This window comes from Dermochelys coriacea, chromosome 4, assembly GCF_009764565.3.
Source record: "Dermochelys coriacea isolate rDerCor1 chromosome 4, rDerCor1.pri.v4, whole genome shotgun sequence".
Classification (NCBI taxonomy): Eukaryota; Metazoa; Chordata; order Testudines; family Dermochelyidae; genus Dermochelys; species Dermochelys coriacea.
The window spans coordinates 10,107,711-10,131,051 of NC_050071.1; the positions used below are offsets into that span (position 1 = coordinate 10,107,711).

The 23,341-nt window shown below is 46.2% G+C and overlaps 1 protein-coding gene across 4 annotated transcripts in view; it reads left to right on the forward strand.

The window, feature by feature from the left end:
- Positions 1-23,341, forward strand: part of CSGALNACT1 (chondroitin sulfate N-acetylgalactosaminyltransferase 1) — a 102,645-nt gene that overhangs the window by 22,728 nt on the left and 56,576 nt on the right. Inside the window, exon 1 of one of the 4 annotated variants that reach the window (XM_043514001.1) lies at positions 784-942. The exons of the other annotated variants lie outside the window; for them this stretch is intronic. The gene's annotated coding sequence lies outside the window, so the exon portion shown is untranslated. Of the gene's footprint in view, positions 1-783; positions 943-23,341 lie in introns of those variants that run through there. 4 annotated transcript variants of the gene reach the window in all.

A 23,341-nucleotide genomic window follows, 5' to 3' on the forward strand; every position in this document is an offset into this window, starting at 1 on the left:
AGTTCCTGAATTTACTTCCACTCTCAATGAACTCTCTAACCAGTGCTTAATTTGTGCCAGGGCTGAGCCCTGGGACCTCTAGGCGTGGCAGTTCATAGCCCCAGCACCTCTGGGCTTGTTGCATCATTTATGAATGTAAAAAATTGCTTGAGCCCCAGCACCTCTTTCATTACAAATTAAGCACTGTCTCTAACCCCCACAGTCGATTGAAGCAGTCAGTTTGCTGAATTTCTTTTCCATTAAATAAGCATCAAGTCAGATGGTGCTTACATTTTTTTTTCTAGAGAGCAGAGCTGTACATTTTGTCATTTGCAATAGGCTCTAACATCTTTGATGCAGAAGCCTTCGACATCTTCCTGACTTTCTGCTTCTGGTACTTCCCAACCGCGCAGCAGTGGGCTTTTCCCTTAATATCTATGTTGGTATAAGATGTAAGATTCAAGTTTTAGAGGAGACAGATCAGTGAGAGGAGGCATTGAGGGGGAAGGAAGGCTGAGTAACAGGAGTGGGTGTACAGATAGAAACCTGCACTGAGGTTGCATGGGTGGCACTGAGAGCATAATCTGGAGCTGCACCGGTATAGCTAAACTTTTAGTACTAATCGTTATGCATGTGATGCAAGAATCCAGCATTGCTCTCAGATCCCAGGGTGTGATAGTCCAGAAACAACATCACTTTGCTTGTACAATGCAAGTTTGATCAGGAAGTCACTAAGAGATGATAAACAGGGAACCCACAATGCCATTTTTATAGAGTCACTTCTCAAAGCAGAACTGCACTTTAATATCCAGTCCCTTCTCTTGCAGGGGACTGTTCTGCATTTGTAGGCAGATGGACTCTATAATCTGAGGATTTTTCTGTCTCTAAATTTGATGAGTCTATGGAAATAAAATCCCTCAGGAGCATGATGGCATTAGTGGACAGAGAGGACTACTCCAGAGGGTATCTTTTGTTGATCGGAACGCTTCCATATTCCAGTTTTTGATAACTACCAGATGCTATTGCAATTATTGGCGGACTGTAGTCATTTACAGAACTCCTCCCTGTCATTTGGTCTGACAAATGCATTATGAGTTTCCTTTTCAACTGGTTTGGAAATAGCACAGCCCTTGGGGAGGCTAAATTTTGGTACGTCCCTTCTTTCATTAGTGTATGAAGGCATCATTGGCCTGCTCCCGCTCCCATGGAAGTCCACGCTAAAGCTCCCATTGACCCAGTGCAGGACCAAGCTCCAGACTTTCAGGAGGATAGATAAGCAGTTTGTCGGGTGATATATCTGCTGTCAGACTTTAGTCAGTCTTCTCCACTGAATTTTTCTCACTTGGGAGAGTCGTTTCATATTCAGGATGAGGTCCTGTTTGGATTTGTTTTAAATTTAAGCTTAACTCTGAATTTTCTAGGATTGTAATGCTTGGTTTGAGGGTAATTACAACATGGATGTAATATTTTTTTTTTTACCCTTAATTTAATGATGTATATACTAGAGCTGGTTGCCATATTTCAAATTCTGAAATTTCAAATTGTCAAAGTTTGACAAAAAAAAGAGAGATTTTTTTTTTTGTATGGGGCAAAATTTTCAAAAGTTCCTAATCCCCATTTTCAAAAGTGAGCTAGACGCATAGTGAATGGCCATACTGCAAGTGGAGATGTGACTGTAGCACAGGTAGACATACCTGCACTAGCTTTAATCGTAGCTTTAAATAGTAGTGAAGACTTGGTGACACTGGCTTCAGCATGGGCTAGCAACCCGAGTAGGTACCCAGGGTCCCTGGTGGGCTTGTATTTGGGTGGCCAGCCCAAGTACAAGCCCATGCCACCACACGAGATGTGAGCATGTCTACTCGTGCTACAAACACATCTTCACTTTGCTGAAGTATCATAATCTCATCTGTACTCTCACCTTTAACTCCAGTTCGGTGTAGCTTCTTGTCTGAGAATATTTCTAAAACCATGTGGAGCTGCTGAGCTAGGAGGTGTAAAGATCTTTCAATACATGCAAAATTCAATTCAATTAAGTGCTGTTAGTGAAAGCTGTTAGCACCTCCCTCTCCTCATCTACTCAGCCAGAGCAATGGAAGGAGGTGGAGGAGGAGAACTGGAAACATTATACGCAAGAAGATAGAAACTGGCCTAGTGAATCCCCCCCCACCGCACTGATACATGGCAGTATGTATCCCATCTGCCACAGTGGGCAATCAGTAATGCTGCAGAGAAAGTCAGTCCCCACCCTGCTTCATATTGCTTCTACCCAGTCATGCACTGATGAATATTTCCTTATTGAAGCCTCGCAGGCAGTTAGCCTGAGATTTGATTGCTGGGGTTGGGGGGGTACAGGTTGTTTGAGGCTCCAGAGGGGGGTCCCCCACAGCTTTCATCTCAATTTTACTAATAAAAGAAAGTGCCATTGTGTGTCAGGAAACCAAGGGGGAAGTGAGAGGCCCTCTTCTGCCCTAGGGAAGCTCAAGTCCAAGGGATTTCCTTCTTCATCTTAGGGGAACTGGGAGAGGACAGCTGGGCTGCACCTTGCCATCAAGAGGACTATAAAGCATGGGCAAGCTTTCCCGGAAGCTGACTAGAGAACTAAGGGAGACTCTGCCAAAGGAAGGTTTGGAGCTAGGGGAACAGCTGAGCTGATAGATTTGCTGTGTGTTACGCCTCTCAAGTGCATCCCTTTCTCTTTGTTCAGGATTATTTGGTCAGCCAAACCACAAGTTTTGCATCACCACTTGGATTCTTTTGTGGAACTCATGGGGCCACATCCTCAGCTGGCATACACTGATGTGGCTCTGAAGCCAATGTAATAGATTCATAGATACTAAGGTCAGAAGGGACCATTCTGATCATCTAGTCCGACCTCCTGCACAGCGCAGGCCACAGAATCTCACCCACCCACTCCTATGAAAAACCTCACCCATGTCTGAGCTATTGAAGTCCTTAAATCATGGTTCAAAGACTTCAAGAAGCAGAGAAGCCTCCCTCAAGTCAACCATGCCCCATGCTACAGAGGAAGGCGAAAAACCTCCAGAGTCTCTCCAATCTGCCCTGGAGGAAAATTCCTTCCCGACCCCAAATATGGCAATCAGCTAAACCCTGAGCATATGGGCAAGATTCACCAGCCAGATACCCAGGAAAGAATTTTCTATAGTAACTCAGATCCCATCCATCTAATATCCCATCTCAGGGGATTTGGCCTATTTACCCTGAATATTTAAAGATCAATTACTTACCAAAATCCCATTATCCCATCATACCATCTCCTCCATAAACTTATCGAGTAGAATCTTAAAGCCAGATAGATCTTTTGCCCCCACTGCTTCCCTTGGAAGGCTATTCCAAAACTTCACTCCTCTGATGGTTAAAAACCTTCGTCTGATTTCAAGTCTAAACTTCCTGGTGGCCAGTTTATACCCATTTGTTCTTGTGTCCACATTGGTGCTGAGCTGAAATAATTCCTCTCCCTCTCCTGTATTTATCCCTCTGATATATTTATAGAGAGCAATCATATCTCCCCTCAACCTTCTTTTAGTTAGGCTAAACAAGCCAAGCTCCTTAAGTCTCCTTTCATAAGACAAGTTTTCCATTCCTCAGATCATCCTAGTAGCCCTTCTCTGCACCTGCTCCAGTTTGAATTCATCCTTTTTAAACATGGGAGACCAGAACTGCACACAGTATTCTAGGTGAGGTCTCACCAGTGCCTTGTATAACGGTACTAAAACCTCCTTATCCCTACTGGAAATGCCTCTCCTGATGCATCCCAAAACTGCATTAGCTTTTTTCACAGCCATATCACATTGGCAGCTCATAGTCATCCTATGATCAACCAATACTCCAAGGTCCTTCTCCTCTTCCGTTACTTCTAATTGATGCGTCCCCAATTTATAACTAAAATTCTTGTTATTAATCCCTAAATGCATAACCTTACACTTCTCACTATTAAATTTCATCCTATTACTATTACTCCAGTTTACAAGGTCATCCAGATCCTCCTGTATAATATCCCGATCCTTCTCCGAATTGGCAATACCTCCCAGCTTTGTATCATCTGCAAACTTTATTAGCACACTCCCACTTTTTGTGCCAAGGTCAGTAATAAAAAGATTAAATAAGATTGGTCCCAAAACCGATCCCTGAGGAACTCCACTGGTAACCTCCCTCCAACCTGACAGTTCGCCTTTCAGTAGGACCCGTTGCAGTCTCCCCTTTAACCAATTCCTTATCCACCTTTGATGTTCATATTGATCCCCATCTTCTCCAATTTAACTAATAATTCCCCATGTGGCACGGTATCAAATGCCTTACTGAAATCTAGGTAAATTAGATCCACTGCATTTCCTTTATCTAAAAAAACTTACCTTTTCAAAAAAGGAGATTAGGTTGGTTTGGCACGATCTACCTTTTGTAAAACCATGTTGTATTTTGTCCCATTTACCATTGACTTCAATGTCCTTAACTAATTTCTCCTTCAAAATTTTTTCCAGGAACTTGCATACTACAGATGTCAAACTAACTGGCCTGTAGTTACCTGGATCACTTTTTTTTCCTTTCTTAAAAATAGGAACTATATTAGCAATTCTCCAATCATTCGGTACTATTCCTGAGTTTACAGATTCATTAAAAATTCTTGCTAATGGGCTTGCAATTTCAGGTGCCAATTCCTTTAATATTCTTGGATGAAGATTATCTGGGCCCCCCGATTTAGTCCCATTAAGCTGTTTCAGTTTCGCTTCTACCTCTGATATGGTAATATCTACCTCTATATCCTCCTTCCCATTTGTCATGCTACCATTATCCCCAAGATCCTCTTTAGCCTTATTAAAGACTGAGGCAAAGTATTTGTTTAGATATTGGGCCATGCCTAGATTATCTTTAACCTCCACTCCATCCTCAGTGTTAAGCGGCCCCACTTCTTCCTTTTTAGTTTTCTTCTTATTTATATGGCTATAGAACCTTTTACTATTGGTTTAATTCCCTTTGCAAGGTCCAACTCTACTCGACTTTTAGCCTGTCTCACTTGATCCCTACATGTTCTGACCTCAATTAGGTAGCTTTCCTTGCTGATCCCTCCCATCTTCCACTCCCTGTATGCTTTCTGCTTCTTCTTAATCACCTCTCTAAGATGCTTGCTCATCCAGCTTGGTCTACAACTCCTTCCTATGAATTTTTTCCCCTTTCTTGGGATACAGGCTTCCGATAGCTTCTGCAGTTTTGATTTAAAGTAATCCCAGGCCTCCTCTACCTTTAGATCCATCAGTTCTTCAGTCCAATCCACTTCCCTAACTAATTTCCTTAATTTTTGAAAGTCAGCCCTTTTGAAATCAAAAACCCTAGTTGCAGATTTATTTTTGTTAATCCTTCCATTTAGTTTGAACTGAATTAGCTCATGATCACTTGAGCCAAGATTGTCCCCTACAACCATTTCTTCTATGAGGTCCTCGCTACTCACCAAAATTAAATCTAAAATGGCATCCCCTCTAGTCGGTTCAGCAACTACTTGATGAAGGAATCCATCAGCTATCGCATCTAGGAAAATCTGAGCCCTATTATTATTACTAGCACTGGTCCTCCAGTCTATATCTAGGAAGTTAGTCTCCCATGATCATGCAGTTTCCATTAGTATTTACTTTATTAAAGACATTAAAAAGGGCTTTATCCATATCCAAATTAGATCCCGGAGGTCTATAGCACACCCCAAGCACTATCGTAGGAGAGGCTTTACTAGTTTTCTTCCCCAATGTAATTTTTGCCCAGACAGACTCTGTCTTATCCATTGCATCGCTTCTTATTTCTTTACATTCTACCTCATCATTGATATACAATGCTACTCCACCCCCTTTACCTTTGTTTCTGTCTTTCCTAAACAACACATACCCTTCAATACCTGTAATCCAGTCATGACTACTATTCCACCATGTTTCTGTTATCCCTATAATATCTGGTTTCACTTCCTGCACCAGTAGCTCTAGTTCCTCCATTTTGTTACCTAGACTCCTCGCATTGGTGTATAAACATCTTAATTTTTGGCCTCGCTCACATTTTGTACCCTATTAGGCACAGTCATTCTACATCCAGTATAACCTATTAGACTAGTATCCACACCGCCCTCACTCCTTATATACATTCTCCTACCCACGGCTGTATCCTTTCTTACTTCATCTTCTTCCCTCTCAATGCTAAAATCTGGCGTGGAGATTTTCTGGACATCTCCCATCCATCTCCCCCCAATTCCTAGTTTAAAGCTCTCTTTATCAGTTGTGCCAGCCTCGATCCTAGAAGTCTATTTTCTTCCCTACTCAGATGAAGTCCATCCCGAGAGAACTGACCTCTGTCCGTGAATGCCTCCCAGTGGCCATACATCCCAAAGCCCTCCTTATAGCACCACTGCCTAAGCCATCTGTTGACAGTCATAATCTTGTCAGACCTTTGTTTCCCTTCTCTAGGAACAGGAAGGATCCCGCTAAAGATCACCTGAGCCTCAATTTCCTTAAGCGTCTTCCCCAGCCAAGCATAGTCTCCCTTAATACTTTCCAGCGAGAATCTAGCCGTATCATTTGTTCCCACATGAAGGATAATTAGGGGATTCTTTCCCACTCCCTTTAGGATCCTTTTCAACCTCAGGTCTACATCCCGTATCTTAGCACCCGGAAGACAGCACACCCTTCTATTCTCAGGATCAGCTCTAGTTACAGGCCTGTCTATTCTTCTCAATAAAGAGTCCCCGATCACATAGACCTGCCTCTTCCTGGTGACAGTGCTATTCTCCAGTCTCTCCCCTGTTCCCTCTGGCTGCAAGTTCTTTCCATTCCTATTTTCCCTTACAATCTTCTTCAACCCATCCTGTATCCTCCTGGGGCTCATATTTGGTGTAGTCTCCCTTGACTCTTCCCCTTTTCCTATAGGACTAGCCTCTCTTCTCTTCTTCCTTACCCTTCCACCTTCAACAAGTACCTGCTGAGCCCCTTCTTCATTTTCCAACTCTGCAAACCTGTTCCTAAGCTCTATTTCTCCTTCACTAGCCCGTCTTTTTCTCTGCCTGGTTCTTTGAGTCACACGTTTCCACTGACCACTTTCCTCATCCAGTCTCTCCTCAAAATTCCCCAGCCCTGGTTCCATCTGTGAGTCTGAGCTTTTCCCTTCAGATACCTCATATCTTTGCTCCATCATCTGCTCAAACCCCTTCCTAAACTCAACCAGACTTTCCACCTGCATCTCCAAACCTCGGATCTTTTCCTCCATCAGCTCTATCAGACGGCATTTCATGCAGAAAAAACTCTTACCGGTTCCCCCCTCCAGGATCATGTACATACCACAGCTTCCACATCCAGTCATCCTCAATGTGTCTTTCACTACAGGAGTCACTCCCACAGCTGCCTCTGTATCTGTCATCTCCTTCCCACCTAAATCCTGTTAATCTGGGAAACACAAGCCACACCAAGAAGACCACCCTCCCCCAGCAAAAGCAAACCCCAAACAAGCACCACAATCCAAACTCCCCTTGCAAACTCCCACTCAAACTCCCCTGTTTAGAGCTCTGTTTGCTAGCTCCTGTGCCACTGCAGCTGTCTGTGCTATCCCAATGTTCATCCACAGAGGAGATGGCCTATTGAGTATGTCATGGGTATAACCCTAGCAATCAAAAGGAAAGTCTTGCTGAGAGGTAGGGGGTTGTTTTCATTTTTCTAAACAACTCCGCTGTGAATTCAGAGGGATTAGGGTCAAGGCCTGGCTACAATTCTCCTTTACTTACAATGCAGAACTACGAATGGTGTTGGTGATATAATTATCTGGCCGTTAAACAAAGCCAGCTGCAGTATTTGATTCTGACTTACTATGACACGCTAAAGGCTTTAGTTATGATCTTAATGGCTTACGTATCTTCTCTTGCTTGCTCCACTGCAGCTGTAACTTGCAATTCTAGCTGTTGGTTCCTGACTTCCACTGTGCCTGAGGCAGGGAGGATCTCTTGATACTGTGCATAACAATACAGTCAGTGGAAAAACTGGGTTTTCTTTTTGGTATTTGACGTGGACGTTTTGAAGATGCAGTGTCCAGCACATTAGTTTAGGCTCTGCGCCTACCAGTTCATGATGCCAAGGAGTATTGGCTTGTACAGCTAAATGATATTCTATTACTGAGGTTCAAGTCATATATGCCATAACTGTTGCTGCTTTCCTTTGATCTACCAATTGATTTAAGCTATCTTCCAGACTAGTTTGCTGACCTCTTTGCCCTTGAAGAAAGATTGAAATCTGTGTGCTTACGCAGTAGGTACAATTAATGCTTGTTAGCATTTCAGAAATGCTCTGACATTCTTCACCTCAATCCAAGCAACGATTCGCTCTCTCCTGATGCACTCTTCTCTACTCTTCACGTACTGACAAGTATCTCCAGCCAAACTGGTTAGTGCAGCCATTAGCAGTTCTACGTCAAAAGTTTAGGTCTTTTAGGCCTGATTCAGCAAAGCATTTAAGCATGTGTAAAATTTTAAGCAAGAAAGAGAGATAATTGAAGCCAATGGGATTATTTCCATGCTTAGGGTGACCAGAAATCCCGATTTTATAGGGACAGTCCCTATATTTGGGGCTTTATCTTTATATAATCATCTATTACCTCCCACCCCTTGTCCTGACTTTTCACATTAGCTATCTTGTCACCCTATCTGTGCTTAAACTGACACACGTGATTAAGTGCTTTGCTGGATGGGAGCATCAGATGCTAGTAGGTGAGCTTGGGATATGCTCATATGGGAGATGCTACAGTTTTTAATATGGGAAATGAGGTGTCCTCGTACAATTAGGGTTGCATCTGGCTTTTGCCTTTGACGGGACCTTAGAAGCTCTCAAGCTAAAAGAGTGACTTTCTTTACAAAAAAGAGAGAGAAGTGGCGCATGCCCTCCATATGACCCCACTAGATAACTCCCCCAGTTTGACAACGAACCATTGATAACTTCTCTTTTTGGACATGGTCTTTCTGTCAGTTGTGCATCCACCTTATAGTAATTTCATAGTTCCCTAATTTGCTTATGAGATTGTCATGTGGAGCTATTTCAAAAGCCTTATGACAATCAAGATATATCAGATCTACAGCTTCCCCCCGTCTACTAGACCACTGGTTCTCAACCAGGGGTACGCGTAACCCTGGGGCATGCAGGGGGTGCATCAACTCCTCTAGATATTTGCCTAGTTTTACAACAGGGTACATAAAAGGTACTAGCAAAGTCAGTACAAACTAAAATTTCATACAGACTATGACTTGTTTATACTGCTCTAGATACTATATCAGTGTTTCTCAACCTAGGGGGTCCTGATTAATTTAATGATTATATGGTAAAAATGAAAAAGTCAGCAATTTATCAAGAATAGTGTGCTGTGGTACTTTTTTGTATTTTTATTTCTGAGTTTGTGAGCTAGTAGTTTTTAAGTGAAGTGAAACTTGGGGTATGCAAGACAAATAGGCCTCCTGAAAGGAGTAGAGTAATCTGGAAAGTTTGAGAACCATTGCACTATGCCAGTAACCCTGTCCAAGAAGGAAGTATAACAGGGCTTCTCACTGTTCATAGCATATTCCAGACTGCAGAAGCTCACTTAGGGTATGTCTACGCTGGCAGAGTTACATCACCGCTCAGAGAGCACTGAAGGGAAACCGCTGTTGTGTGTTCAACTGTCAACTGCCTGCGTAATAGCATGTTCACACTTGCGGCCTTTGCATCGGCATTCGGAGTGGTGCACTCTGGGCAACTATCCCACAGAGCATCTCTTCCTCTTCTGCCTCTAAGAGTTGTGGGAAAGCAGAGGGGGTCACAGGGCATCCTGGGTCCTGTCCCAATGCCTCATGATGCATTGCTTCACATCCCAGAAATCCCTGTGCTTTCATCTGCATTTGGCGCCATCTTTCAACGGTTTGTGTAGCATGTGCTCTGCCTCTTTGGTCTGCAGGAATGGATCCGGCATTGTTGACCAATATGCTGCTCACTCTCACTAACATGTCACGAGTGGAAGTGGAGTTATTCCTTAAACTACAAAGAGGTGTCCGACATTGATCTCGCCACGCATAGTAGCTACGACATGAGATTGTTTGTGGCATTCACGGAGGTGCTGACCACGGTGGAACGCCGCTTTTGGGCTCGGGAAACAAGTACTGAGTGGTGGGATCACATCACCTTGCACGTCTGGGATGATGAGCAGTGGCTGCAGAACTTTCGGATGAGAAAAGCCACTTTCGTGGTACTGTGTGATGAGCTCGCCCCAGCCCTGCAGTGCAAGGGCACAAGAATGAGAGCTACCCTCTCATTGGAGAAGCGTATGGCGATTGCACTGTGGAAGCTGGCTACTCCAGACGGCTACTGATCAGTCCCTAATCAGTTCGGAGTGGGAAAGTCGACAGTTGGACTCATGTTGATGGACGTGTGCAGGGCCATTAATTGCATCCTGCTGCAAAAGACTGTGATTCTGTATACCGTGCGTGACATTGTGGATGGCTTTGCACAAATGGGCCTCCCTAACTGCAGAGGGGTGATAGATGGCATGCATATTCCAATTCTGGTACCAGACCTCCTAGCCACTGAGTACATTAATTGTAAGGAGTATTTCTCGATGGTTCTCCAGGCACTTGTAGGTCACCGTGGGCGTTTCACGGACAATAACATGGGCTGGTCCAGAAAGGTGAATGATGCATGCATCTTTCGGAACACTGGCCTGTTCAGGAAGCTGCAAGCAGGGACTTTCTTCCCAGACCAGAAGATTACTGTAGGGGAAGTCGAAATGCCCATTGTGATCATGGGAGACCCTGCCTACCCCTTAATGCTGTGGCTTATGAAGCCATACATGGCAGCAACAAGGAGCGGTTCAACAACAGGCTGAGCAAATGCGGAATGACTGTTGAGTGTACTTTTGGCCATGTAAAGGCCCTCTGGCACTGCCTATATGGGAGGCTGGACCTAGCCAATGACAATATTCCTATGGTTCTAGCCACATGCTATAATATTTGTGAAGAGAAGGGTAAAAGCTTCACTCAGGGCTGGATCACTGAGTCTCAGCATCTGGAGGCTGAATTTGAAGAGCCAGAGACCAGGGCTATTAGAGGGGCGCAGCGTGTGGCCAGAAGGATCAGGGATGCCTTGAGGTAGCAATTTGAATCTGAAAGCCATTAATATTTGTTGCTATGCTCAAGAGTGCAGTGCTTGTAATGCTAGGAGGTAATTGTGATTGGTGCGGACGATGCACTGTGAAGGTTTAAGAAAATGGCCTGTTGCTTTGCAGAGCTCTCTCTGCTTTCAATTAATAGAATAAAGATTGCTTTCAAACCAAAACAATTCTTTTATTAAAAAACAACACATCAGCGCTGTGGGGGATGGTGGAAGGGAGGGTCCTAAGAGGAGGTGGGATCCCGGTATGATTAAAGATCTGTGTATGTACAGATATCATATGCAACTTCGTCCTTTGGAGTACAGTGCAGCGGGTGCTGTACTTCAGCAGGGCTAACCTGCAGAGGGATGGGTGTTTGAGTGCAGTGGGCACTGGGAGTCCACAGGGCTGGACTGTGACAGGGCAGGTGTGGAATGCAGCGAGTACAGCCTGGAGCAAGGATTTTGACAAGAGTGTGTTGGCGGCATCTGGGGGGCACATGGGAAAGAGTTTTGCAACAGCGGCTGCAAGGGAGGGCAGGCGCGGAGGTGCTCAGTTTGCCATGCTAAGAACTCCTGGAGCATGACTGCTTGTTGTTCCATAACGTTTAAGAGCCGCTCCGTGGCTTCATTCCGCCGTGCCGTGTTCTCCTTTTGTTCCCTCTTCTCACTGTCCTGCCACTCCTTCAGTTCTTGTTTTACTGCCGCAGAGTGCAGTATGACATCATGCATAAGGTCCTCTCTACTTTTTCGAGGCCGCTTTCTAATCCTGTGCAGCCGTTCAGCTGTCAATAACAAAGAGGGAGGCTGGTATCTCAAGGCCATATCTGTGAAGCCAAAATGCAACATTTTACACAAGCACTATTGTTTGCAACACCCAGACTACTGTATCAGTGTTTAAAAACACAACCACTATTCACATACCTATCACTAACTGGCTGACCCCACACAAGCACACATGAGCCACAAGACCCCCCCCCAATGGTGAGTAACCACAGGGGTAAGGGAAATCAGTGTTCCAGGACAGTACTGGGCAAGTGGCTCTTGGGGAGAGCCAGCACTGTAGGGAGGGCATTAAAATCATTCCTGTCCCCACGCTTTCCACAGGAGATGATCATTATGGAAGATATCTTGCTTCTGAGGGTGAGCAGGGAATCAAGGGAGGGTCTTCTCCAAGATTGCGGCTTCTGCCCTGGCCCTTACACGGCTCACTTGTGTGCAGCTATGGTGTCATCCCCCACACCAGTGACGGCAGAGTGGCTCAGAAAATTTACCCTTAATGGGGCAAGAAACAAGGCAGCTCTGCCAAACACCCTGCGGCACCGGATTGCCCAGTATCTCCATGAGAGTTTCGTGGAGATCTCTGAGGCAGATTCACATGAAGTGAAGGAATCCATCCACACCCTGTCGCGCTGCTCTGACTAGGCATTTGGTAGTATGCATATCACACGGACACAAGCCTGCTTTCTGCAAATTCCTCCCCGCAAACTCAGCATGCAGAAAACAAGCCAGCCTTCTGCAACCCTCCTTCCCCCAACAACTCACTTCAGCAATTCCCAAAATCAAAGCCACAGAACAGGCATTGTGGGACACCTCCGGAGGCCAACCGCAGGGCTGTAATCGACATGGTGTCTACACTGGCACCACGGTGCTGTAGCCCTGGCACAGAAAGCTCTATGCCTCTCATTGGGGTGGTTTTTTTGTTTGTTTTTTAACAGCGCTGCAACCGTGCAGTTTCTGCGCAGAAAGTGGCTTGGCAGTATGTACACCTCGGGAGTTACACCGCAGAAAGCTGCTTGACTGCGCAGAAACTTGCCAATGTAGACAAGGCCTAACGTGCAGGTCTAAGCAATCATGAGCGTGTTACACCCACACTGTGTTCTTCACACCAGCTGCCAGAAAAGAGGCTCATTGATTGATTGATTGTAAACTTCATGGTGTAGACTCTGGCTGCATTCCATCCCTCTTGGAGACTGTTTCTATGGTGGATCTGTGGGTACCGGCTGAGATTGGCATGCCATTGTGCCTTTGCTGTGATGAGCCCTAGGGTGGAGCACTTGCTCCCCCACCCCCAAAATCCATTTGAATCCATCTGAACAGCTTTCTTCAGTGGTGAATGACCACTCTTTGCCACCACTCTAGATTTACTGCATCTACCTCCCATGTCTTTTCCTCCTCCTCTTGTAGTGGACCTTCTGGTTTGACCCTTTTAAAATTCAACCTTTTTCATTGTTGGCGGCTGGTTCAGGGCTTGGGGGCAGGGAAGGTTTTCTACCTAAATTATGGCTAGTGTTTTTGCTTCTGGACAATGGGGGCAGAAACGGATGCTCCAAAAAGTGGGTTTGTACTTTGACTGATGTGTCAATCATCCTTAGTTAAAATAGATTTTATTTCCATCTTCCCCAGTTGTGGCACAGGGTCCTTCCAAGCTGGCTATTAAAGAGACACCAATGTTGAAAATCACTTTTCCATCTGAAAACGTTGGAGCTGATATTGTTAGAAGCAAAATCCCCAGAGGACTAGAACAAAGCACAGTACATGCTGTTAATGTTTTTCTCCCCATATGGTGGTGCATATTGGCAGTATGGACAACACTTTAATTAGTGAGAGTTGGATTAAGGGTTGAAAAACAAAACCACCTTCTATTTTTCTACAAATAAACTTACCTTTGCTTGGTTACTGGGCCAGATTCTCCCCTCCCCCCCAGCTGGTGTAAACTGGCATAGCTCTACTGAAATTAATGGAGCTATGCCAATTTAGTCAATAAAGATACTTTTCCCTTAACATAGAATAGCTTGCATTGAGTTAAGCTTTCTAGCTGATTTGAGTCCTTAACTTTCCTTTTCTCTGAATGGCTATGATGCTCCCTTTTTTTGTTCTTTGACCTGATTTTATCACCCCTTGTTACACTGCCCCTGGAACAGATTAAAATCCACCTTCTCCCCCTTTTGGACTGTCAAACCAGTGTGACAAACTAGGGGAGGGGAAGAGAAGGGGAGGGTATCTGGAAGTTCAACAGTTCAGAAGGCAGTTTTCCAGATCAGAAAACAGCTAGAGTATGGAAAGAGTTAAATAAGGAATGATCAAATATACAGGTGAAAAAGGCAGATAGGGGCTCAGTATCAAGCCACCTAAATCAGCATTAGGCCCGGATGCTGCTTTTGGATGCACACAGGCTTCACACATCCACTCATTGCATGGAGCTATCTTCAGCTAAAACCAGCATGAAGATATATTTTGCTTTCATCCAACACAGAGGTCTCCACTATAGATTCCCATGCAAGTTAAGCAGCTAGCCCAGAATTAATCACACACAACAGAAGTGATGCTGGTGGCAATAGGGAAGCACTTTAAGAATGGTCATATTGGGTCAGACCAATGGTCCATCCCAGTGTCCTGTATCTGACAGTGACCAGTGCCAGATGCTTCAGAGGGAATGAACAGAACAGAGCAATCATTGACTGCCAGAAACTGGGTCTGGACGACTGGGGATGGGTCACTCAGAGATTTGGGGACACCCAGAGCATGGGTTTGCATGAAGTTATCTAATTCTTTTATGAACCCAGTTATATTTTTGGCCTTCACAACATCCCCCGACATTGAGTTCCACAGGTTGCCTGTGCATTGTGTGAAGAAATACTTTTTTGTTTTGTTTTGTTTTTTAAACCTGCTGCCTATTAATTCCATTAGGTGATCCCTGGTTCTTGAGTTATGGGAAGATGTAAATAACAGTTCCTTATTTACTTTCTCCACACCATTTATAATTTTAGAGCTCTCTACCATATCCCACCTTAGTCCTCTCTTTTCCAAGCTGAACAGTTCTAGGCTTTCTAATCTCTCCTCATAAGGAAGCTTTTCCATACCATTAATTGTTTTTGTTTCCCTTCGTACTTTTTCCAATTCTGAATATCTTTTCTGAGATGCAGTGACCAGAACTGCATGCAGTATTCAAGATGGATTTGTATCGCGTGGCATTATGATTTTATTGTATTGTCTTACTATCTCTTTCCTAATGATTCCTAATATTCTGTTAGCTTTGTTTGACTGCTGCTGCACATTGAGCAGATGTTTTCCGAAAACTATCCACAGTGACTCCAAGATCTTTCTTAAGCAGTAACAGTTAATTTAGACCCCATCATTTTGTATGTATATTTAGTTGGGATTATGTTTTCCAAAGTGCCAGAGGAGATGCATGGCGGGGAGGGCATGCAGGGTCACATATGCCCTTCCCCAGATTGTTTGGTCACATGGTGCAGCCGGGTCCCCTCCCTGCAGAGCAGCTAAGCCAGAAAGCTGCCCTGGGCAAGGAGAGGCAGAAGCAGGAGCAGAGGAACATCTGGGAGCTGCTTGGAGGCTTTGCTGCTTTCCTGGAGGGGGGCCTACTTTCCAGGAGGGAGAGGGCTGCCGAGTGTGCGTGTGTGTGTCTCTCGAGCTGTTCTGGGATTGTACCCCCCCACCCCAACACTGTCAGCAGGTATGGGTTGTCTGTGCAAAGTGTATTATTTAGCATTTATCAATGCTGAATTTCATCTGGCATTTTGTTGCCCAGTCACCCAGTTTTGTGAGATCCCTTTGTAACTCTTCACAGTCTGCTTTGGACTTAACTATCTACTCCTGGGGGAATTCTGTTCCACTGTGCAATGCAGAATTTTGCAGAAATTAACAGAAATGGGCTGCAGTGCTGCTAGCTGCCATTAGGGTCCACTAGATTCAGCAGAGCCCAGTTTGCACATAGAAGACACTGCTGGGGGAAGGAGAGAGAGAGCTAGAGGGTTCCTGGCAGCTGCGCTTCCCAGCATGTCCCACGCCCACTCCACCCCTTCCTCCAAGCCCCCAATCCCCCGTCTTTTCCTGCCCCCCACTAAACCGCTGATCCATGGTGGGCAGGAGGTGCTGGGAGGAAGGGGGAGGAGCTGATTGACGGGGCTGCTGGCGGGCAGGAAGCGCTGGGGGGAGGAGAAGGAGCTGATCGGTGGGGCTGCCGGTGGGTGCTGAGCACCCACGTTTTTTTTTCAGTGGGTGCTCCAGCACCGGAGCACCCATGGGGTCGGCACCTATGCTCTGCTCTTCTCTAGGATATAGAGAATCCCGTTAATAGATCCTCCCCTTAGGGATGTCAGTCTGAACTATGTGCTCCTCCACACTTATTGGCTTTCCCCTTGCCTTTTAGTTTAAAGACTCCTCTACAACCTTTTTAATTTTACATGCCAGTAGTCTGGTTCCATTTTGGATTAGGTGGAGCCCATGCTTCCTGTACAGCTTTCCCAGTTCCTAATAAACCTAAAACCCTCGTCCCTACACCATCGTCTCATCTGCCCACTGAGACCCTGCAGTTCTGCCTGTCTAACTGGCCCTGGTCACGGAACTGGAAGCATTTCAGAGAATGCTACCATCAAGGTCCTGGACTTTAATCTCTTATCTAGCAGCCTAAATTTGGCCTCCAAGACCTCTCTCAGATCCTTCCCTATGTCATTGGTACCTACATGTACCACAACCACCGGTTTCTCCCTACCACTGCATATAAGTCTGTCTAGATGTCTTTAATGATCTGCAACTTCTCACCTGGTAGGCAATTTACCATGCAGTTCTCATGGTCATTGCAAACCCAACTATTTACATTTCTAATAATCAAGTCTCCCATAACTATTGCCTGTCTCTTCCTAATCACGAGGGCTCGCTTTCCCCCCCGCCCTGAGGGATAGCCTCAGTGAGAGAGGATACCATGGCATCATCTGGAGGGAGGGTCCCAAGAATGGGATCATTTCCCTCCTCTCCAGCTTGATGTTCTCCTTCACAAAGACTTTCATCCTCAGCAGCACAGAAGCTGCCAGATTGGGGGTGGGACCATTCTACTGTATCCTAGAAAATCTCCTCTGTGTACCTCTCTGTGTCCCTTATCTTCTCCAGTTCAGCCACTCTGGTCTCAAGAGCCTGTACTCAGTCTTGGAGGGCCATGAGTTGTTTCCCCTGATTTCACACAAATGCCACCGGCCCACAAGGTAGGTAATCATACTGCTGCATTCAGTGCAAAAAAGTGAACAGCCCCCACTCTGCTGCTGGACTTCTGTGTGCAGTATTGTTACTCTTCATGTTTTTTTAAATTTATTGGGGGGCGGGAAGGTTATTGGCCTAAGTTTAGAGAAAGTTTGTTTGTTTGTTGGGTGTATGTGGCTTTCACACTCCCTTTCTAAACTCCCTTGCATAACTCCCCTGTTTGCTGCTCCTGTTTGCTAGCTCCTCTGGTTGCTTAGGAGCTGGCTTCTTAAACTCCTGTTCTCTCCAAGTAGTCCTGCTCCCACTCCCACCCCCATCAAAGGATCCTGACGGGATTAGGGATCAAAGAAGAGGGAGGAATCAATCCTGGGAGGAGAAAGAACTTTTTATTTCTTGACCATATCTTGGCAAAATTAAGTGATCGAAATATGTAAATCAGATCGGATCTCCGCTGATGTGGAAGCTACAGCCTGGACAACTGTGCAAGCCATCAATCCTCAAGCTGCTAAACTAGGATGTAGTTTGCATGGGGAGGAGGAGGAAGGCAGAGGAGTGTCATTCTAGATTCATAGTGGCCCCCAAACATCCATTGTTTTTCGCCTATGACTGGAGAGGTCTTAATTGGTCACTTCACCTTAAATGATCCCTTGAAATGATCCCTTAACTATTTATGCTAAACAGTCTATTCTACCTTGTATTTAGCTGTGACACTCTGACTACCTTTCCTGGACCTGAAGAAGAGCTCTGTGAATGCTTGTCTCTTACCAACAGAAGTTGGTCCAATAAAAGATATTACCTCCCCAGCCTTGTCTCTCTAATATCCTGTGACTGACATGCCTACAACAACACTGCATGAACCTTCAGAGACTGAACCAAGCCTTTCCAATAAGCAAAACTGCCTTCTCTAAGCCATTCCAGTGGACTGATTTGCTTACTTAGCATCCCAAGGTTCCTTGCCTCATTTTTTTCAGCTTATCAAGTGTCTGTCCAAAGCAGCAGGAATTACACACCGCTGCAATTAATTAAGCACGTTTTCTCTTTTGCACCACATCTTTCACTCTGCAATATTGCAGTGCAGGAACACGAATGATCCTGTTGCTAAATGGCAAAATATACTTATGAAACTGGAGTTCGTTTCAGCCATTACTGTTGTACTCTGCAGCTTGGCAAGGAGAAACAGGGCTGCTTCCACGTCAGCAGAGGTCTGATTTACATATTCGGATCACTCTTAATTTTGCCAGGCTGTGATCAAGAAATAAAAAGCTCTTTCTCCTCCCAGGATCAATTCCTCCTTATGCCTGGCTTCTTCTAGAACTTGGTCACTCACATATATTTATGAAAGAATCATTGTCCCTCCTACAATTCTTTTTTCATCTGGTCTCCTCTTGGATACTCGGTAGTTTTGCTTAACACAAACGATTGTTTAATTTTGTTAAAATACAGTCACTTTCTAAAGATCCCATCCCACAGAATTCTCATGCTTGGGCCTTAGTTTCCCAATGCCAGGCCAGCAGAACTGCTGCAGCTCTTAGCATTTTGACATCTGCTGGCAGCGGTGGAAGGACTGAATGCAAGCCATACCCCGTACTGTATTTCATGCATGTCACCATCATAGTTATAAACGCTGCCCTCCCAATGTGCTGGTCAGTTTCCTCTTGACTGTCTTCAGCAAAGAAGCTGCACTTCTGCCTGGTTCCAGCTCTTCATTGGATGGATGTCCTTTCTGGCACCCCTCCTTCCCGTCGGTTCTGAGCTTTGCTGAAGATGTGAGGCATTTGCTGGTGTTCAGCCCTCTTCTCTGCACTCCCTAATCAGGTACTATTTGCTGCTTTAGCACTTTTGGAGCCCCACATCCTCCCTCCAGCACTCCTTCGGCATCTAACTGTTCTCCCTGCTTTGAGATTTTCCTTTTGGGGCAAGTCTTTAAAGGAAGAAAGAGGACAGCTTCAAGCCATGGCCATGCCAAACCATGGCCATGCTATAACCAACAATCTTGTCATCTAGCTAGGAGTTAGACATGATGGGAGAACACCACAGCCACATTCAAAAGCATGTGACCATAAGCAAACCTGATCCCACCGTGCATTGGGCAGTGTCCTTTGCCTCGGTTTCCCTCCTTGTTAGAATGAATGCATGTCCCTTTAACACATCATTCCCCTCTCCCTCCGCTGCACCCCACTCAACATTGTCTGTCCTTGGTTAGTGAACTCCTAGAAGGGCATTCGTGAAGGGTCATCTCTAACCCCTGGGAGGGAGTATTGAGCAATGCTGCCTCTGCAACTGGCTGCCACTGTCCTCCTGCTGTGTCTCTGCCGCCACCACCATTGCTTGCTGCTCCTGTGACATCCCATTCTGAGGTTCCACCACTTAACCCAGCTCTCAGCAATTTCAGCAGGTGGTGGGGAACCTCACAAGCAGCGTAGGCTTGGTATTCACTGTCCCCAGTCGAAGGGTATGTCTGCACTACGAAATTAGGTCGAATATATAGAAGTTGATTTTTTAGAAAGCAATTTTATACAGTCAATTGTGTGTGTCCCCACTAAGCGCATTAAGGCAGCGGAGTGCGTCCTCACTACCATGGCTAGCATTGACGTACGGAGCGGTGCACTGTGGGTAGCTATGCCACAGTTCTCGCAGTCTCCACCGCCCATTGGAATTCTGGGCTGAGCTCCCAATGCCTGATGGGGCAAAAATGTTGTCGCCCGGGGGGGTTTAGGTACATGTTGTCAGTCGCCCCTCCCTCCGTGAAAGCAACAGCAGACAATCATTTCACACCTTTTTTCCATGCAGGTGTCATACTGCTTTTAGCAGACGGTGCAGTAAGACTGCTAACCGTCGTCATCGAACCACCAGTTCCGCTGCAACTCTGCCCTCCTGGTAGTCTCGCAGATCCTCTATATGACCGTCGTCATCCACCACTTCTGCTGCAACTCTGCTCGGCTGCTCTTGTCTCGCCGTAGCACGGCAAGTGTGCAGCCCGCTCAGCTGTTGTGTCCTGGCAGCAGATGGTGCAGTAGATCTGCAAAACTGGTCATCCAATCACCGCTTCCCCTGCAACTCTGCTCTCCTGCAGACGCCATACCACGGCAAGCATGGAGTCCACTCAGATCTCCGCAGCAGTTATGAGCATCGTAAACACCTCGTGCATTATCATGCAGTATATGCAGAACCAGAACCTGCAAAAGCAGGCAAGGAGGTGACGGCAGCACTGTGACAAGAGTGATGAGGACATGGACACAGACTTTTCTCAAAGCATGGGCCCCGGCAATGTGGACATCCTGGTGGCAATGGGGCAGGCTCATGCCATGGAACGCTGATTCTGGGCCTGGGAAACAAGCATAGACTGGTGGGACCACATAGTCTTGCAGGTCTGGGATGATTCCCTGTGGCTGCGAAACTTTTGCATGCGCAAGGGCACTTTCATGGAACTTTGTGACTTGCTTTCCCCTGCCCTGAAGCACAGGAATACCAAGATGAGAGCAGCCCTCACAGTTGAGAAGTGAGTGGCAATAGCCCTCTGGAAGCTTGCAACGCCAGACAGCTACCAGTCAGTTGGGAATCAATTTGAAGTGGGCAAATCTACTGTGGTGGCTGCTGTGATCCAAGTAGCCAACACAATCACTGAGCTGCTGCTATCAAAGGTAGTGACTCTGGGAAATGTGCAGGTCATAGTGGATGGCTTTGCTGCAGTGGGATTCCCTAACTGTGGTGGGGCGATAGATGGAATGCATATCCCTAACTTGGGACTGGAGCACCAAGGCAGCCAGTACGTAAATCAAAAGGGGTACTTTTCAATGGTGCTGCAAGCACTGGTGGATCACAAGGGACATTTCACCAACATCAAAGTGGGATGGCTGGAAAGGTACATGACACTTGCATCTTCAGGAACTCTGGTCTGTATGAACAGCTGCAGCAAGGGACTTATTTTCCAGACCAGAAAATAACCGTTGGCGATGTTGAAATGCCTATAGTCATTCTTGGGGACCCAGCCTGCCCCTTAATGCCATGGCTCATGAAGCCATACACAGGCACCCTGGACAGTAGTAAGAAGCTGTTCAACTATAGGCTGAGCAAGTGCAGAATGGTGGTAGAATGTGCATTTGGACATTTAAAAGCGCGCTGGCGCAGTTTACTGACTCTGTTAGACCTCAGGGAAACCAATATTCCCCTTGTTGTTACTGCTTGCTGTGTGCTCCACGATATCTGTGAGAGTAAGTGGGAAACATTTATGGCAAGGGTGGGAAGTTGAGGCAAATCACCTGGCTGCTGATTACGCGCAACCAGACACCAGGGAGGTTAGAAGACCACAGCAGGGCGCGCTGCGCATCAGAGAAGCTTTGAAAACCAGTTTCATGTGACAGTTCTGTTTGTTTCTCCTTGATGAAAACCTGCCCCCTTGGTTCACTCTACTTCCCTGTAAGCCAACCACCCTCCCCTCCCCTCCCCCCTTTGATCACCGCTTGCAGAGGCAATAAAGTCATTGTTGTTTCAAATTCATGTGTTCTTTATTAATTTGTCACACAAATAGGGGGATAACTACCAAGGTAGCCCATGAGGGTTGGGGGAGGAGGGAAGCACCAGGAGGGGTGGGGGAGGAGCGAAGGACAAGGCCACACTGCACTTCAAAACTTATTGAATGCCAGCCTTCTGTTGCTTGGGCAGTCCTCTGGGGTGAGTGGTTGGGTGCCCAGAGGCGCCCGCCCCACCCCGCTCCACCCCCCTGCGTTCTTGGGCATCTGGGTGAGGAGGCTATGGAACTTGGGGAGGAGGGTGGTTGATTACACAGGGGCTGAAGTGGCGGTCTGTGCCTTTCCTGCACCTCAACCATACACCGGAGCATATCAGTTTGATCCTCCAGTAGCCTCAGCATTGCCTCCTCTCATCACGCTGCTGCCACCTCTCCTGTTGCTTCAGCTACCTATCCTCTCGCGCGTCCCTCCTGCCCTTGCGTTCATTTTGTGCTTTCCTGGACTCTGCCATTGTTTGCCTCCACGCATTCTGCTGGGTTCTTTCCGTTTGGGTGGATTGCATGAGCTCAGAGAACATTTCATTGCGAGTGCTTTTTTTTTCGCCTTCTTATCTGCACTAGCCTCTGGGATGGAGACGCTAGTCGCAGCGTTGAAAGATTTGCAGCTGCGGGAGGGGAAAAAAAGGGAGAGTAAAATTGAAAAAGACACTTTGGTCATTTAAAAGGAGGGGATGATGATTTCAGGTTAACGTGCAGCACAAATCCAACTAAACCCCCAATTCTCTGGGATGATCACTTCACCCCTCCCCACACTGCATGGCTAACAGCAGGGATGATTTCTTTTCAGCCACAGGCAAACAGCCCAGCAGGAACGGCCACCTCTGAATGTCCCCTTAATAAAATTCCTCTATTTGAACAGATGACCATGAATGATATCACTCTCCTGAGGAGAACAGAGAGAGATGAAGAATGGATGTTGCTTGAATGCTAGCAAAACACCGGGACCACACGCTGTCATGCTTTCTTATGCAATGATTCCAGACTACATGCTACTGGCCTGCCGTGGTAAAGTGTGCTGCCATGAAGGACGCAATAAGGCTGCCCTCCCCAGAAACCTTTTGCAAAGGCTTTGGGAGTACCTCCAGGAGAGCTTCATTGAGATGTCCCTGGAGGATTTCCGCTCCATCCCCAGACACGTTAACAGACTTTTCCAGTAGCTGTACTGGCCGCGAATGCATCCCAAGTCTTCAGGGCAAATTAATCATTAAACACGCTTGCTTTTAAACTGTGTATTGTATTTACAAAGGTACACTTTGTAAATACCAGAGGTGCCATCTCCGTCTTCAAGGTCTGGGAGCCCAGTTTGGGAGGGTATTGGCTCCAGGGTGATAAACAGCTCCTGGCTGTCAGGGAGAACGATTTCTCTCCTTGCCTGGTGTGCACTATCTTCAACCTCCTCCTCCTCCTCCTCATCTTCTTCGTCCTCAAAATCCTCATCCCTGTGACGTGAGACTCCCTTGCAAGGAGTCCACATTCAGGTGTGGGGTGGTGGTAGGGGCACCCCCTAGAATTGCATGCAGCTCATCATAGACGTGGTATGTCTGGGGGTCTTACCCGGAGTGGGCATTTTGCCTCTGTGGTTTTTTGGTAGGCTTGTCTGAGCTCCTTAAGTTTCATGCGGCACTGCTGCGGGTCCCTGTTATAGCCACTGTCCTTCATTCCCTTGGAGATTTTTGCAAATGTTTTGGCATTTTGTCTT